Genomic DNA, 13,943 nt, shown 5'->3' with positions numbered 1-13,943 from the left:
CACATGCCCTGGGAGCAGAATGGATGTTTCTATTGTTACTTTCAGGGCAACAAATAGCTGCCTTAGTGCCCCCTGCCCCCCAAGCAAAGAATTACCAGCCATCACCATTCATTCTTTATTTCTCTAATGGTTACTGGATAGAGCTCTCAACTGGCTACTTCTGGGTTTTTAACCATAAGATCCTTTGAAAGATGAACAGCCACTTCATCCTTGGAGGAGCTCTTCTTCAGGAAGAGCCTAATCTATCATCATCATCATCATCATCATCATCATCATCATCATCATCATCATCATTATTATTATTTTAGCTCCAAGTGTACACTTGCCTTTTTTTCTTTGGCCCCAATTCAAATCTAGCCTCAGATAGTTACTAGCTCTCTGACTTTTGGCAAGGTTAAATCTCTGAGTCTTAGTTTCCTCATCTATAAAATGAATTTAATAATAGCACCCAAAGTTATTGTGAGGATAAAATGAGATAATATTTGTAAAGTACTTTGAAACTCCAAGAACTATATAAATACTATTTATTTGTTGTTGTTGTTATTGTTGGTATCTGTGCATAGTTCTTTCTGACAAGGAAGATCTCTCCTCCCATGGAAGCCCTGTTCACATTTCTTTTTAGGAATACTGCCTTGTCCCTGATCACCTGGAGTATAGAAAGGCCCTAGAGCTGTGTTGGTGAAGATGTGGCACACATGCCCCTGTGGCTGCTCTATTCCCCCTCTCCACCATGCCTCAGGACATTTTTTGCATGCCCTGCCCCTCCATCCAGCAGACCCATGCGAGCGCTTCCTCCCTTCTGCTTTCTGGAGTAATGTGGGGGATGGGGGAGTCACAGGTGGCTTGAAGGTGCAATTTGGGCATGTGATCTCTAAAAGGCTCACCAACACCACCCTAGAGTATATGTCTCTTCACTGTTTTCTAAGAGGAAGACCAGGCTACCCTTGGAACATTGGTACAATTCAATAGGATGTGGCAGAAATTCCAATGTCACACATTCAATGACAGTCACTGCAAAAATAACTTTCTTTCTATTCCAAATGAGATTTTTAGCCTCAAAAAAATCCCCAACTCTGTTTATGTCCTCCCCGTCTACTCCTTTGAAGCCAATTATCACCTTTTAGTAACTTAATAGCTAAACTCAATTTTTTTCTTCAGTCTCAACTCCACAACCACAACCCACTTGGAACCTGCTTCCCCAATTTGACAATCCTACTAATCCATGCTAATGCTTTTTCTTAAGGCCAACCAGGTGAACTTGTTTCCATTACCTTTTCCTTTGCTTTAAACCCTTTTCATTGAGTCCTTCTTATTAGGTCCCACCCTAGTCTACCTTAATCTTACAACTTTCCCAGAATCTTGATGAATGTTCTCCAACTTTTCCTTAATTTCTCTTTCCCAAATTCAATCTCTGGCCTTTGTCACAAGTCTAAGACCCTACAAAGGACCTTAACAATTTCCTTCTCATTCATATTCAGCTTAAGCTCTTCTCTCTTTTCTCATTCTTTCTCTTGTGCAGAAACTGTGTAGCTGAGCTCCTTGATCAGATAGTGGGATTAGGACTGCAGCACATCCCTGGAGAAGACAGCCAGCTCTGGGATTTCTTGATTATTGGGGATCTTTTGTTTTTGTGGGTTTTATTCTGAGTGAGTGTGTGTGTGTGCATGCATGCATGTCTCTGTGTGTGTGTGTGTGTGTGTGTGTGTGTTTTGTCAGTAGTCTAGTCTTGTAGCCAACATTCTATAGTCATTCCATAAAAGTGAGAGAAAAAATTCAATTACTGAGCTATATCAGAAGGGTGAGATTAGAATGCTTTGGTCTGTTTCTGCTTTGACAATGGATTTACAAAGAGCCTCTTAGCACTCTCGCAATTCCTTTTCCAAGACTGGCTCATGAGCTTTGTGTTCTCCTTTAAAGAAGATGGTTGTGTTTAAGTTTATATAAAGGAAAACATATTTTCCTACCCCTTCTCTGAGCATGCATAGTTTCATGGTTTCAGTCCAAGGGACATAAGAAAGAGTGCTGATTCAGAGGATCTAAATTCTAATCCTGCCTCTGATACTGATTACCTGTGTGATCTTGGCAAATCACTTCCCCTTCTTCATCCTCAGTTTTCTTATCTGTAAAATGAAGGACATTGCATTAGCTGGCTTCTGAAATCCCTTCTAGCTCTAGATCTAGGAGCCTATGTGTGACCTTGGGCAAATCATTTTTCCTCCCTGAGCCTCAGTTTTATCCTCTGTCAAATGAGGTGGCTGAACTTGAGATATCTTAGCTTTTAATCTTGGATCCCATGATGCTTCTCCTTATCAAGCCCAGCAATATCAGGAAAACAAAGAAAGTTTGACCTTCAGTGTTCTCCATAGATGAGCCACATAGGAAGATACTGACATCTTCACTGGTAGTCTAGACCTTCCTTAGGAACTTTCACAATTCATTCACCCTTTCAATAAGCATTAATTCAGTTCTTTTCTGGTCTTACACTCTTTTGGAAGGAAATACAAAATCCATGAAATCCAAATCCAATGCAGTTTCAGTCGAGGAGAGCACTAGCAAATGACAGGATCAGAAAAGAACTCACTCAAGCAGAAGGTGGAACCTGGACCAGAAAGTTAGCAATTCCAAGATGAAAAGGTGAAGAAGGAAAGTATTCCAGGCATGGAAGACAGCTTATTCTAATGTAGGGGTCGGCAACGTATGGCTCTTGAGCCATATCTGGCTCTTTTGAGGGCCAGATATGGCTCTTTCTGCAGGAGCCATAAAGTCCATTTTTTTCAGGCACTGCTACAGGAGCCGCACTGTGAGCACTGTATAGCTCTCATGAAATTACATTTTAAAAAATGTGGTGTTTATGGCTCACATGGCCAAAAAGGTTGCCGACCCCTGCTCTAATGTATGGAGATAGGAGATGGAATGTTGTGTGTGGGGAACACCAAGGAAACCACTTTGGTCAGCATGAAAAGTACATGAAATGGAATAATAGGCCTGGAAAGGAGGCTGGACCCTGATGGCAAAGGGTTCTCCAGGCAAACAGAAAAGTTCAGTTTCAATCTAAAGACTCAAAGGAGCCACTGATGTTTCTTGAGCAGCACTATCTGGTGATTCAGTGATTTAATTTTGTCCAGTGGATGTTGCTCAAAGCTGACAGAATCTTGGCATATATGTCTGGAGTGAGGGAATCTGATCATGCTCTAGATCTCATCAGACCACATCTGGAATATTGGGTTCAGTTTTGGGAACCACATTTTAGGAGGAACAATAGAAACATGTCTAGAGGAGGGCCACTAAGTCTTATAGAACCAGAAATCAACATCAGGAAGAGTTGAAGAAACTGGAGACGTTTAATCTGGAAAAGAAAAGACTTAAGAGGGACCTTTCATTCCATTGCACTTGCCAAGCCTTTATTAGGCAAGATGCCTTGCTAGGTTCTGGGAAGATAAAAAGAAAAATTCAACAGTTCCAGCCTTCAAAGAGCTTATATTCTATCAAGAGAGACGTCATGTACACAGATAAGTGACTAAACATTCTTTTTGCCTTGCAGACCGTCTGCTTTCTCTGGAGTCTCACTGGGGTACTCCTATTGTATAAACAAAGAAGTACAAAATAATTAGGAAGAAGCATTAGTAATTAGACAAATCAGGTAAGGCCTCATGTAGCATGTGTCATTGAAACTAAACCCTAAAGGGCGTTAGGGATTCTAAGAGGTGTTGATGAGGAGGGAGAACATTATAGATGTGGTGGGACTGTTCAAAGACAAAGAGATAAGAAACAAAATATTACATAAAGGAGAAAAATGTTGAGACCATTTGGGTTAGAATGTCAAGGATGTAAGAGAGGATATTGTGAAATTAGCTTAGAGAGATGATATGAAACTCTACTGGGAAGAAGACAATTGTTCTGGTCATGGTGGTGGCCATTCAGTGCTTTCTATTATTTCTGATTCTTCACGACCCCATTTGGGGTTCCCTTGGCAGAGATATTGGAGTATATTTCCATTTCCTTCTCCAGCTCATTTTCCAGATTAGGAAACTGAGGCAAGCAGGGTGAGGTGACTTGCCCAGGGTCACACAGCTAGTAAGTATCTGAGACCAGATTTGAACTTAGAAAGCTAGGTCTTCTTGACTCCAGGCTTGGTGATTTTTCTACTGGCAGCCCCTTTGATCATGTTAGCTTTTTTCAAATATCTTATTATGACGAACATAAATCTGATTTATTCTCCAGAGTCACAGAAGGCAGAACAAGAACCAATAGTTAGAAATTCTAGGGAGGTTGATTTGGACTCAGCATGAAGAATTTCCTAAGGAAGTCACTTTGTTCCTCCCTGGGTCTCAGTTTCTCCCACTGTGAAATGATGGCCTCTGAACTCTCTTCTAGATCTAGAATTATGAACTTATGTGTGATCCAGTGCAAATCGTGACCTCTTTTTGGGCCTTAGTTTCCTTATCCATATAAGAAGGAGAGTTAGATTCTGTGGCCTAGGATGTGCCTGTGAGTTCTGTATCTATGATCCTATTTGTGACCATGGCCAACCCCCTCAGTTTCCTTTTCTATAAAATGACAGTGTTGACCTAGGTGAGACTGAGGTCTCTGTCAGCCCCAAATCTATGATTCTATAGTCCTATCATAATTCTAGTTATTCAGTGGTAACAACTAACTTTTCTCTATGTATTGCTTTAAGGTTTTAATCCTCACAACAATCTTGAGAGATAGATAGCATAGTATGCCCATTTTAGGAATGGGGAAACTGAGGCAAACAGAGATTAAACCTGAGGTCATACAGGTAATAATTGTCTGAGACAGGTCTTCATGACTTCAAGTCCAGAACTCTACGAGCCTAGCTGTCATTCAAAAATGAAATGCATTGCCAGAGAAAGTCAGCTAGCCCTGTAGCACCAGAAGTGTTCAAGTGGAAGATGAATGACCATTTGTAGGAGATATTGGAGAAGAGATTCCCACTTCAGGCAGGAAGTTGTGCTAGATGACCTCTCAGGCCCCTTCCAACTCTAAGAACACAATAGCATTCTTGGAAATGGGGCACATTGCCGTCAACTGGATACATCAATTAAATCAGCCAAGATTTATCAGGGACCTAGTATGTGCCAGGCACTGAGCTGGGTGCTGCTCATACACAGACAAAAGCAAGTCAGTATCTGTCCTCAAGAACCTTGTAGTCTAAGGGTCTCCATGAATCTCACATTCTGGCAACTTGCACCCATTGCTTCCCCTCGGGGTCTCTGAGGCCACACAGAGGAAGTCTCCTTGAAGATGGCACCCACGACCCTACAGGCCTTCCCCAGGTGAAATATTCCAAGCATATCGATCTTGCTTCTCCAATAGGGGCCCTGAGCATGGCAGCGTTTCTGACCCCCTCTAAGAACCTTCTACTACGTGGACATCAGGCCCGCAAGGCAGAGAGAGAAAGCTGATGGGGATGGGATTTGGGGAGAAGCAGGCAGCATTGCCTCACACAGCATCTGGCAGTAGCCTTGCTTGTGAGACCCCATCCACATGTGAGAAGCGATAGCTAAGGAAAGAAAAAGAAAGCATGGCTGCGTTACATAACGGAAATGACAAGGCAAAAAACAACCCCACCCTCTTCTCCAGAGGATATAAATACCCAGACTGCATTCTCTTTAAGTGCGTGGATGTCCTTATAGAAGGGAGGTAAACTGTTTCCTCATGTTTATTTCATGCTTTCAAAGCTGCCATGTTATAATGTATGAGTTGGTGGCAGTGACATCCAGACTCCCTGGCATTTGGCAGCACTTTCCCTTTGTCTTATTGGAGATGAAGAAAAGCTGACTTAACTGCAGAGCACTTCTGGGCTTAGCCACAATCCTCCTCAAACCTTAGGAAGCCCCAGCATTGTTCCCATCTCCACAAACAGAGTGAAAATTGTCAAGGCTGCTACTGGGAACCTTTGAACAATTTTTATTTTATTGGCATTATGAACTTAACAATCACTGACAAATAGAAACATTCCATCTGTAAGACCCTGAAAAGAATTTTGGGTGAAATCATGGACTTCTGTTTGTAGAAGGCACATATTAAATCTTGCTATAGTTCAGTGGTTCAGTTGTGTCCGATTCTTCATGACCCTCTAGGTCATTGCTATCCATGGGGTTTTCTGGGTAAGGATATGGGGTGGTTAGCCGTTTCCTGCTCCAGTAGATCACATAATCAGAGGTTAAGTGACTCACCAAGGCTCACATAGCTAGGCCACATCTGAGTCTGGATTTAAATTTAAGACTTCCTGACTCCAAGCCTAGTGCCCTAACCACTGAGCTGCTCATCTATACTGAGTTTTACATAGCAGTAGCAAAGTCCCCCCCCCCCCCATTTCTTTGTGTTCCCATATGAGCTGCTTTTGCTGTTTTCTTTTATCAATTTTTTTGCTTTCTTTACCAAAAGCCTTTGTTGTCAGTAGCTCAGCTATTCCAGAGGGCACAGCTGACATCCCCAGAAGATAGGCCCAGGCCATCCCCTTCTAGAGACCTATTTCAGAGGTCATGTGGTAGCAGATGGGGAACTAGCCAGGGAAGCAGGGCTCAGTCCCATTTCTATCACTTGCTTTGCTGAGTCTCAGTTTCCTTATCTGTAAAGATGAGAATAATCTATTTACCTAATCTCATAAAATGGATTGGAGGATCAGATGAGGAAATAAATCCATTTCTTTTTTTTTAACCCCTTACCTTCCATCTTAGAATCAATACTGTGTATTGGCGCCAAGACAGAAGAGTGGTAAGGATAGGCAAGGGGGTGTGTGTCAAGTGACTTGCCCAGGGTCACACAGCCAGGAAAGTGTCTCAGGCCAGATTGGAACCCAGGACCTCCCGTCTCTACGCCTGGCTCTCAATCCACTGAGCTACCCAGCTGCTCCCTTAATAAATCCATTTCTATGCAAGGCTGTGCTGGTTAACTAGCACTTTAGGGAAATCTGCAGAATGCCTGCTAACTAGCTATGTGCCCATTGGAAGGAGGATGCAGAGACGAGAGGAGGGAGAAAACAGGAGGAGGAAGAAGGAGCCAAGACTTGCAGCTTCTTTTTTCCAAGAGAAGAGTCCCAATGCCCGGTGAAGTAAAGTGTAAATAGGGTGGAGACTGTCAATCAGGCAGCTTTACTCTCATGGCCGCTCCCCTGTGTTAGATGGCTCTGTTTTGTCTCCCCGAAGGCAAGGCAATGGGATGGAAGGAATATACTGGTGGTCTTAGATTCAGAGGTCCTAGGCATGAGTCAAGGACCTGATAGTAACTACATGTCCCCGGGGAACTGGCCTTCTTAGCAGAGGCTCAGCTTTCTCTTGTGGAAAATGGATATAATGATCCTGGAGCTACTTGTCTCACCAGGGCAGCATGGCAAGAACTCCTAATAAACCCCTAAACTCTAGGAAATGAGACTTATTTTAAACAATTTTATTATCATTTTCTCTTTAAGGGCAGGAATTAAGCATTCTATGAAGGCAAAATGGTACCTTGGAAAAATACTTTCTGTGAAGGTAAAGGACCATCTCTGACACTCATTCTCTGTGTGACCTTGGACAAGTCCTTTTAGCTCCTCTTTTAGCTCTCAGTTTCTTCATATGTAAAATGAGGAAATTGGACTACATGGATATCGAGGTCTTTCTTAGCTCTAGATTTCTGTTCCTGTGTATGACCTGAGACAAGTTGCTTTATCTTCCTGGGCCTCAGTTTCCTTCTCTTTAAAATGATGAGGTTGGACTAGATAAAAACTACAGTCCCCTTACAGGTATAGAGCTTTGGTGCAATGATAGGGATGGTGGTGGTGGTGGTGGTGATGATATCATTCGTAAATGCCTTTCAGCACTAAAATATTGCTAAGTGTTTGGTATCCTGCCTGCTTAAATGATTTTCTCAATCACATTATTCCTTCATTTATTCATTTATCTTTCTGTCTTTTAATTAATTAATTATTTCTTTAAACCCTTTCCTTCTTTCTTAGAATCAATACTAAATATTGTTCCCAAGGCAGATGAGTGGTAAGGGCTAGGCAATGGGGCTTAAGTGACTTGCCCAGGATCACACAGTTGGGAAGTGTCCAAGGTCAAATTTGAACCCAGGAGCTTCTTCTCTAGGCCTGGCTCTCTATCCACTGAGCCACCTAGTTGCCCCAGTTAATTTATTCATGCTAGAGAGTTTATGAAGTACTTAATATTTTCCAAATGCTGGGAATATAAATACAAGCCATCAAGGAGCTTGTATTCTTTTTGCAACTTATAAGTATTTGTTTTCATTTGCTCCACTTCCTCCCAAGCAAAGCAGATTAGCCTGCACTGGCCATGCCCCAAATGGGCTCCATTCTGCATATTTAGTCTCCACATCAGTGCTCTCTTCTCAGGAAGAGGGCTGCTCCCTCCACTCAAGCATATCAGAGCTCATCCTTGTAGACCTTCTCATCCTGGGCCCTCCTTTGTTCCCAGATTTCGGGAGATTCTCTACAGAGGCCTGCTGGTTCTTTTGATATCTGGATGACACTACAGCACAACATTAGTATTTGACAAACCACAGGAATTAAACTTACAAGGGCATTGAGTTCAACTCTTTTCTCATTCTCAGAAATCATCAGAAATAGCCTGTATTTTGCCTTGATAGTGCCTTCATGAATGACTTTGTTTGGTGGATAGAGTCCTGGGCCTGAGATCAGGAAGATCTGAGTTCAAATCTTGCCTTAGACACTTAGTAGTTGTGTGACCCTAGCAAAGTCACTTCACTTTTGTTTACCTAAGTTTCCTCAACCATAAAATGGAGATAATAATAGCAGCTACCTCATGGGATTGTTGTGAGACACAAATGAGAGAATATCTGCAAAAGCACTCAGCACAGTGCCTGAAGCAGAGTAGGTGCTATAACAATGCTTATTCCTTTACCTTCTACTTCCCTTCCCTGAAAAGCTATTCACAGAATCCTAGATCTAGAGCAGTGTTGGTGAAATACTGGCATATATGTTGGGCTGGCGCAGGGGAACTACCCTATTCCCCCTCTTCCCAGTATCTGAAGACATTTTTGCATGCCCTGCCCCTCTGTACAGCCACCCAAAGAGAGCACTTCTTCCTTCTGCTCTCTGGGGGTAATGTGTGTGTGTGGGGCTCACAGGCAGTTTGAAGTTGCATTTTGGGCATGTGAACTTGAAAATCTTTGCCAATGCTGATCTAGAGCTAGAAGGGGCCCCAGAGGCCGTCTTGCCCTCTCATTTTACAGAGGAAGAAACTGAGGCTGCCTAGGGGACAGGAGGAAGTGCCTTGCCTAAATACACTGCAATTAGGGAAAAGATTTGAACCCAAGTCTTCTAACTTCAGAGTTGATGCTCTTCCCATAGTACCACAACCCCCAGATTTTACAAATGAAGAAACTGAGGCACAGAGGTATGAAACAACTTGTTCAAGGTCATATCTTAGTTAATAGAGCTGGGATTCAAACCTGGGGGCTCTGACTCTGACTCCATTATACCAGATTGCCATGTACCCAAATCAGCCCCTACACCCAGAATGCCAGAAGAGAAAAGTGAGCTCTGAACTATAATGCGGGCAAAAATAGAAATGAAAGTGAGCTGATGGAAAAGACTAGAGATGGGAAGGAAAAAAAAAACCAACAACCCAGATTGCTGAACATTGCACATTTCTCTCATTTTTCTTGCCCTCCCTGAGTGATGCTGTTCTTAATGCTTGCTCTGTGGAGATGAGCAGCTATTACCAGCCCAGTGAATGCTGAGAGGAAATCAGGTCCATAGGCATGAAGACCCAAATTACTAGATAATAAGAAGGTGAAAAGAGGGGATGTGGAGAGTCCAAGAAAATGGGTCTGCTACTGAGAAGGAGCAAAGGGGAAAGCCACAGAGTGCTAAAGAAATAATTAAAAACACCAAGATTGGCAGTAACTGGATTTCAGATATGGAAGAAATAGACAGAAGCCAAAGACCACAGTGTCAGAGCCAGGGAAGGAAAATTCTCAGGTCTGGATGGTTTGGTCAGGCTTGCCCTGCCCGCCAGTACCTGCTTGCTGTGGGCCACCTTTCCATGGCCCATGCCTTGGTCGCAGGGCTTTTATTTAAGAACCTGCTCTCTTCAGGATGCTAAGCTGACCTTTGGTGTTTGACTATCATTTGCTACCACAAAACAGTTTACTTCCAAATGTTTATCTGATCAAAGTAGTATTGAGCCCAAGAGGAATAGGGTTTTGGCCTAAGAATACACACATCCATGTTGGGAGCATTTGCTTTTTCTAGCCACAACAATTTCCATCCTTACACTTTACCTTTCAGTTCCATTTTTTCTAAAACTTAAGTGTTTCTCAAGGTCTCAAAGAATTTACTTTGTCCTGAATTGGTTAGACAAAGATGGGCTAAGAGAAAGGAGCACTATATTCTGGGGAGGCTAACCTGCTGTCTCCATGAAGTTCAGACATTTCCTGGCCATTTCCCTTGGACATAGTTTCACCTTCTCATAGCTTGCCTTCCCCCCAAAAGCCTGCAGGGTGAGGGGAGTTACTTTTAAACTTTTGGAAACCCTAAAATGCTAAAAAATGAGAACCATTTTAAAGAAGTTGGTTATTATTTATTCTTTAAGGGCTGGGACTAATTCTTTTTTATTATTCAATTTCCTTTTTTATTTTAATTTTTAATATTTTCCCATAGTTACATGTTTCAGGTTCTTTCCCTCTCCCCCAAGCCCCCCAACCCCTTTAGCTGTTGCACAATTCCACTGGGTTTTCCATGTATCATTAAGACCTAATTCCATATTATTGATAGTTGGACTAGAATTATCGTTTAGTGTCTACATCCCCAATAATATCCCCATTAACCCATGTGTTCAAGTAGTTGTTTTCCTTCTGTGTTTCTCCTCCCACAATTCTTCCTCTGAATGTGGCAAGTTTTCTTTCTCATAAGTCCCTCAACATTGCTGCTAGTAGAGAAGTTCATTATGTTCGATTGTACCACAGTGTATCAGTTTCTGTGTACAATGTTCTCCTGGATCTGTTCCTTTCACTCTGCATCAATTCCTGGAGGTCATTCTGGTTCACATGGAATTCCTCCAGTTCTTCATTCCTTTGAGCACAATAGTATTCCATCATCAACAGATACCACACTTTGTTCAGCCATTCCCCAATCGAAGGACATTCTCTCATTTTCCAATTTTTTGCCACCACAAAGAGCGCAACTATAAATATTTTTGTACAAGTCTTTTTCCTTATTATCTCTTTGGGGCATAAACAAGCCAAGCAGTGCTATGGCTGGATCAAAAGGCATATAGTCTTTTAAAGCCCTTTGAGCATAGTTCCAAATTGCCATCCAGAATGGTTGGACCAGTTCACAACTCTACCAGCAATGCATTAATGTCCCAATTTTGCCACATCCTCTCCAACATTTATTACTTTTCTTTGCTGTCTGTTACCTAATCTGCTAGGTGTGAGATGGTACCTCAGAGTTGTTTTGATTTGCATTTCTCTAATTATTAGAGATTTAGAACACTTTCTCGTATGCTTATTGATAGTTTTGATTTCTTTATCTGAAAATTTCCTATTCATGCCCCTTGCCCATTTATCAGTTGGGGGATGGCTTGATTTTTTGTACAATTGATTTAGCTCCTTATATATTTGAGTAATTAGCCCTTTGTCTGAGTTTTTTGTTATAAAGATTTTTTCCCAATCTGTTGCTTCCCTTCTAATTTTGGTAGCATTGCTTTTGTCTGTAAAAAACCTTTTTAGTTTAATGTAGTCAAAATTATTTATTTTACATTTTGTAATTTTTTCTAACTCTTGCTTGGTTTTAAAATCTTTCCTTTCCCAGAGATCTGACAAGTATACTATTCTGTGCTCACTCAATTTACTTATAGTTTCCTTCTTTATATTCAAGTCATTCACCCATTCTGAGTTTATCTTGGTATAGGGTGTGAGATGTTAAACTAGACCAGTGGTTCCCAAACTTTTTTGGCCTACCGCACCCTTTCCAGAAAAAAATTAATTTTTTAAAAAATTTGATAGCAATTAATAGGAAAGATAAATGTACCTGTGACCATAACTGCCCCCCCCCCCGATCACTGCAGCACCCACCAGGGGATGGTGGCACCCACTTTGGGAATCACTGATCTAGACCCAGTCTCTCCCATATTGTTTTCCAATTTTCCCAGCAGTTTTTGTCAAATAGTGGGTTTTTGTCCGAAAAGCTGAGATCTTTGGGTTTCTCCTAGACTGTCTTGCTGAGGTTGCTTACCCCTAGTCTATTCTACTGATCCTCCCTTCTGTCTCTTTGCCAGTACCATATTGTTTAGATGACTACTGCTTTATAGTACAGTTTAAGATCTGGTACTGCTAGGTCACCTTCCTTCATATTTTTTTTTCATTATTTCTCTGGATATTCTTGGTCTTTTGTTCTTCCAAATGAACTTTGTTATAGCTTTTTCTAATTTAGTAAAAAAAGTTTTTTGGTAGTTTGATAAGTATAGCACTCGATAGGTAAATTAATTTGGGTAGAATGGTCATTTTTATTATGTTGCTCGTCCTACCCATGAGCACTCAATGTTTTTTCCAATTGTTTAGATCTAGTTTTAATTGTGTGAAAGGGTTTTGTAGTTGTGTTCGTATAATTCCTGTGTTTGTCTTGGCAGATAGATTCCTAAGTATTTTATACTGTATAGAATGATTTTAAATGGAATTTTTCCTTCTAACTCTTCCTGATGTGATGTGTTGGAAATATAGAGAAATGCTGATGATTTGTGTGTGTTTATTTTATATCCTGCAACTTTGCTAAAGTTGTTGATTATTTCCACTAACTTTTTAGTTGATTCTCTAGGATTTTTTAAGTATACCATCATGTCATCTGCAAAGCATGATAGCTTAGTCTCCTTATTGCTATTTTAATGCCTTCAATTTCTTTTTCTTCTCTTATTGCTATTGCTAGTGTTTCCAGTACAATGTTAAATAATAGAGGCAATAATGGGCATCCTTGTTTCACATCTGATTATTGGAAAGGCTTCTAATTTATCCCCATCGTATATGATGCTTGTTGATGGTTTTAGATATATATGGTTTATTATTTTTAGGAAAGGACCTTCGATTCCTATACTTTCTAGTGTTTTCAGTAGGAATGGATGTTGTATTTTGTCAAAGGCTTTGAGATAATCATGTGGTTTTTGTTGGTTTGCTTGTTGATATGGTAAATTACGTGAATGTTTTTCTTTATGTTGAACCATCCTTGCATTCCTGGTATAAATCCCACCTGATAAAAATGAATAACCCTGGTGATCACTTTTTGGAATTTTTTGCTAGTATTCTGTTTAAGATTTTTACATCTATGTTCATTAAGGAAATTGGTTTGTAATTTTTTTCTCTGTTTTTGATCTACCTGACTTTGGGATCAGTACCATATTTGTGTCATAAAAGGAGTTTGGTAGAACTCCTTCTTTGCTTATTGTGTCAAATAGTTTATATAGTATTGGGATTAGTTGTTCTTTGAATGTTTGATAGAATTCACTTGTGAATCCATCTGGTCCTGGGGATTTTTTCTTAGGGAGTTCTTTAATGGCTTGTTCAATTTCTTTTTCAATATTGGATTATTTAAGTATTCTATTTCTTCTGCTGTTAATTTAGGCAATTTATATATATATATATATATTTTTTTTTTGTCCTGGGTCATTGTATTGCTGCTGGTATAGAGGTCCATTACATTCAATTTTACCATAGTATATCAGTCTCTGTGTACAGAGCTCTTCTGGCTTTGCTCCTTTCGCTCTGCATCTGTTCCCGGAGGTCTCTCCAGTTCGCCTGGAACTCCTCCAGTTTATTATTCCTTTTAGCACAATAGTATTCCATCACCAGCATATACCACAGTTTGTTCAGCCATTCCCCAATTGAAGGACATACCCTCATTTTGCAATTTGTTGCCACCACAAAAAGCGCAGCTATAAATATTTTCGTACAAGTCTGTTTATCTA

Source organism: Gracilinanus agilis, chromosome X, assembly GCF_016433145.1.
Source record: "Gracilinanus agilis isolate LMUSP501 chromosome X, AgileGrace, whole genome shotgun sequence".
Taxonomy (NCBI): domain Eukaryota; kingdom Metazoa; phylum Chordata; class Mammalia; order Didelphimorphia; family Didelphidae; genus Gracilinanus; species Gracilinanus agilis.
This window is presented reverse-complemented; position numbering follows the sequence as displayed.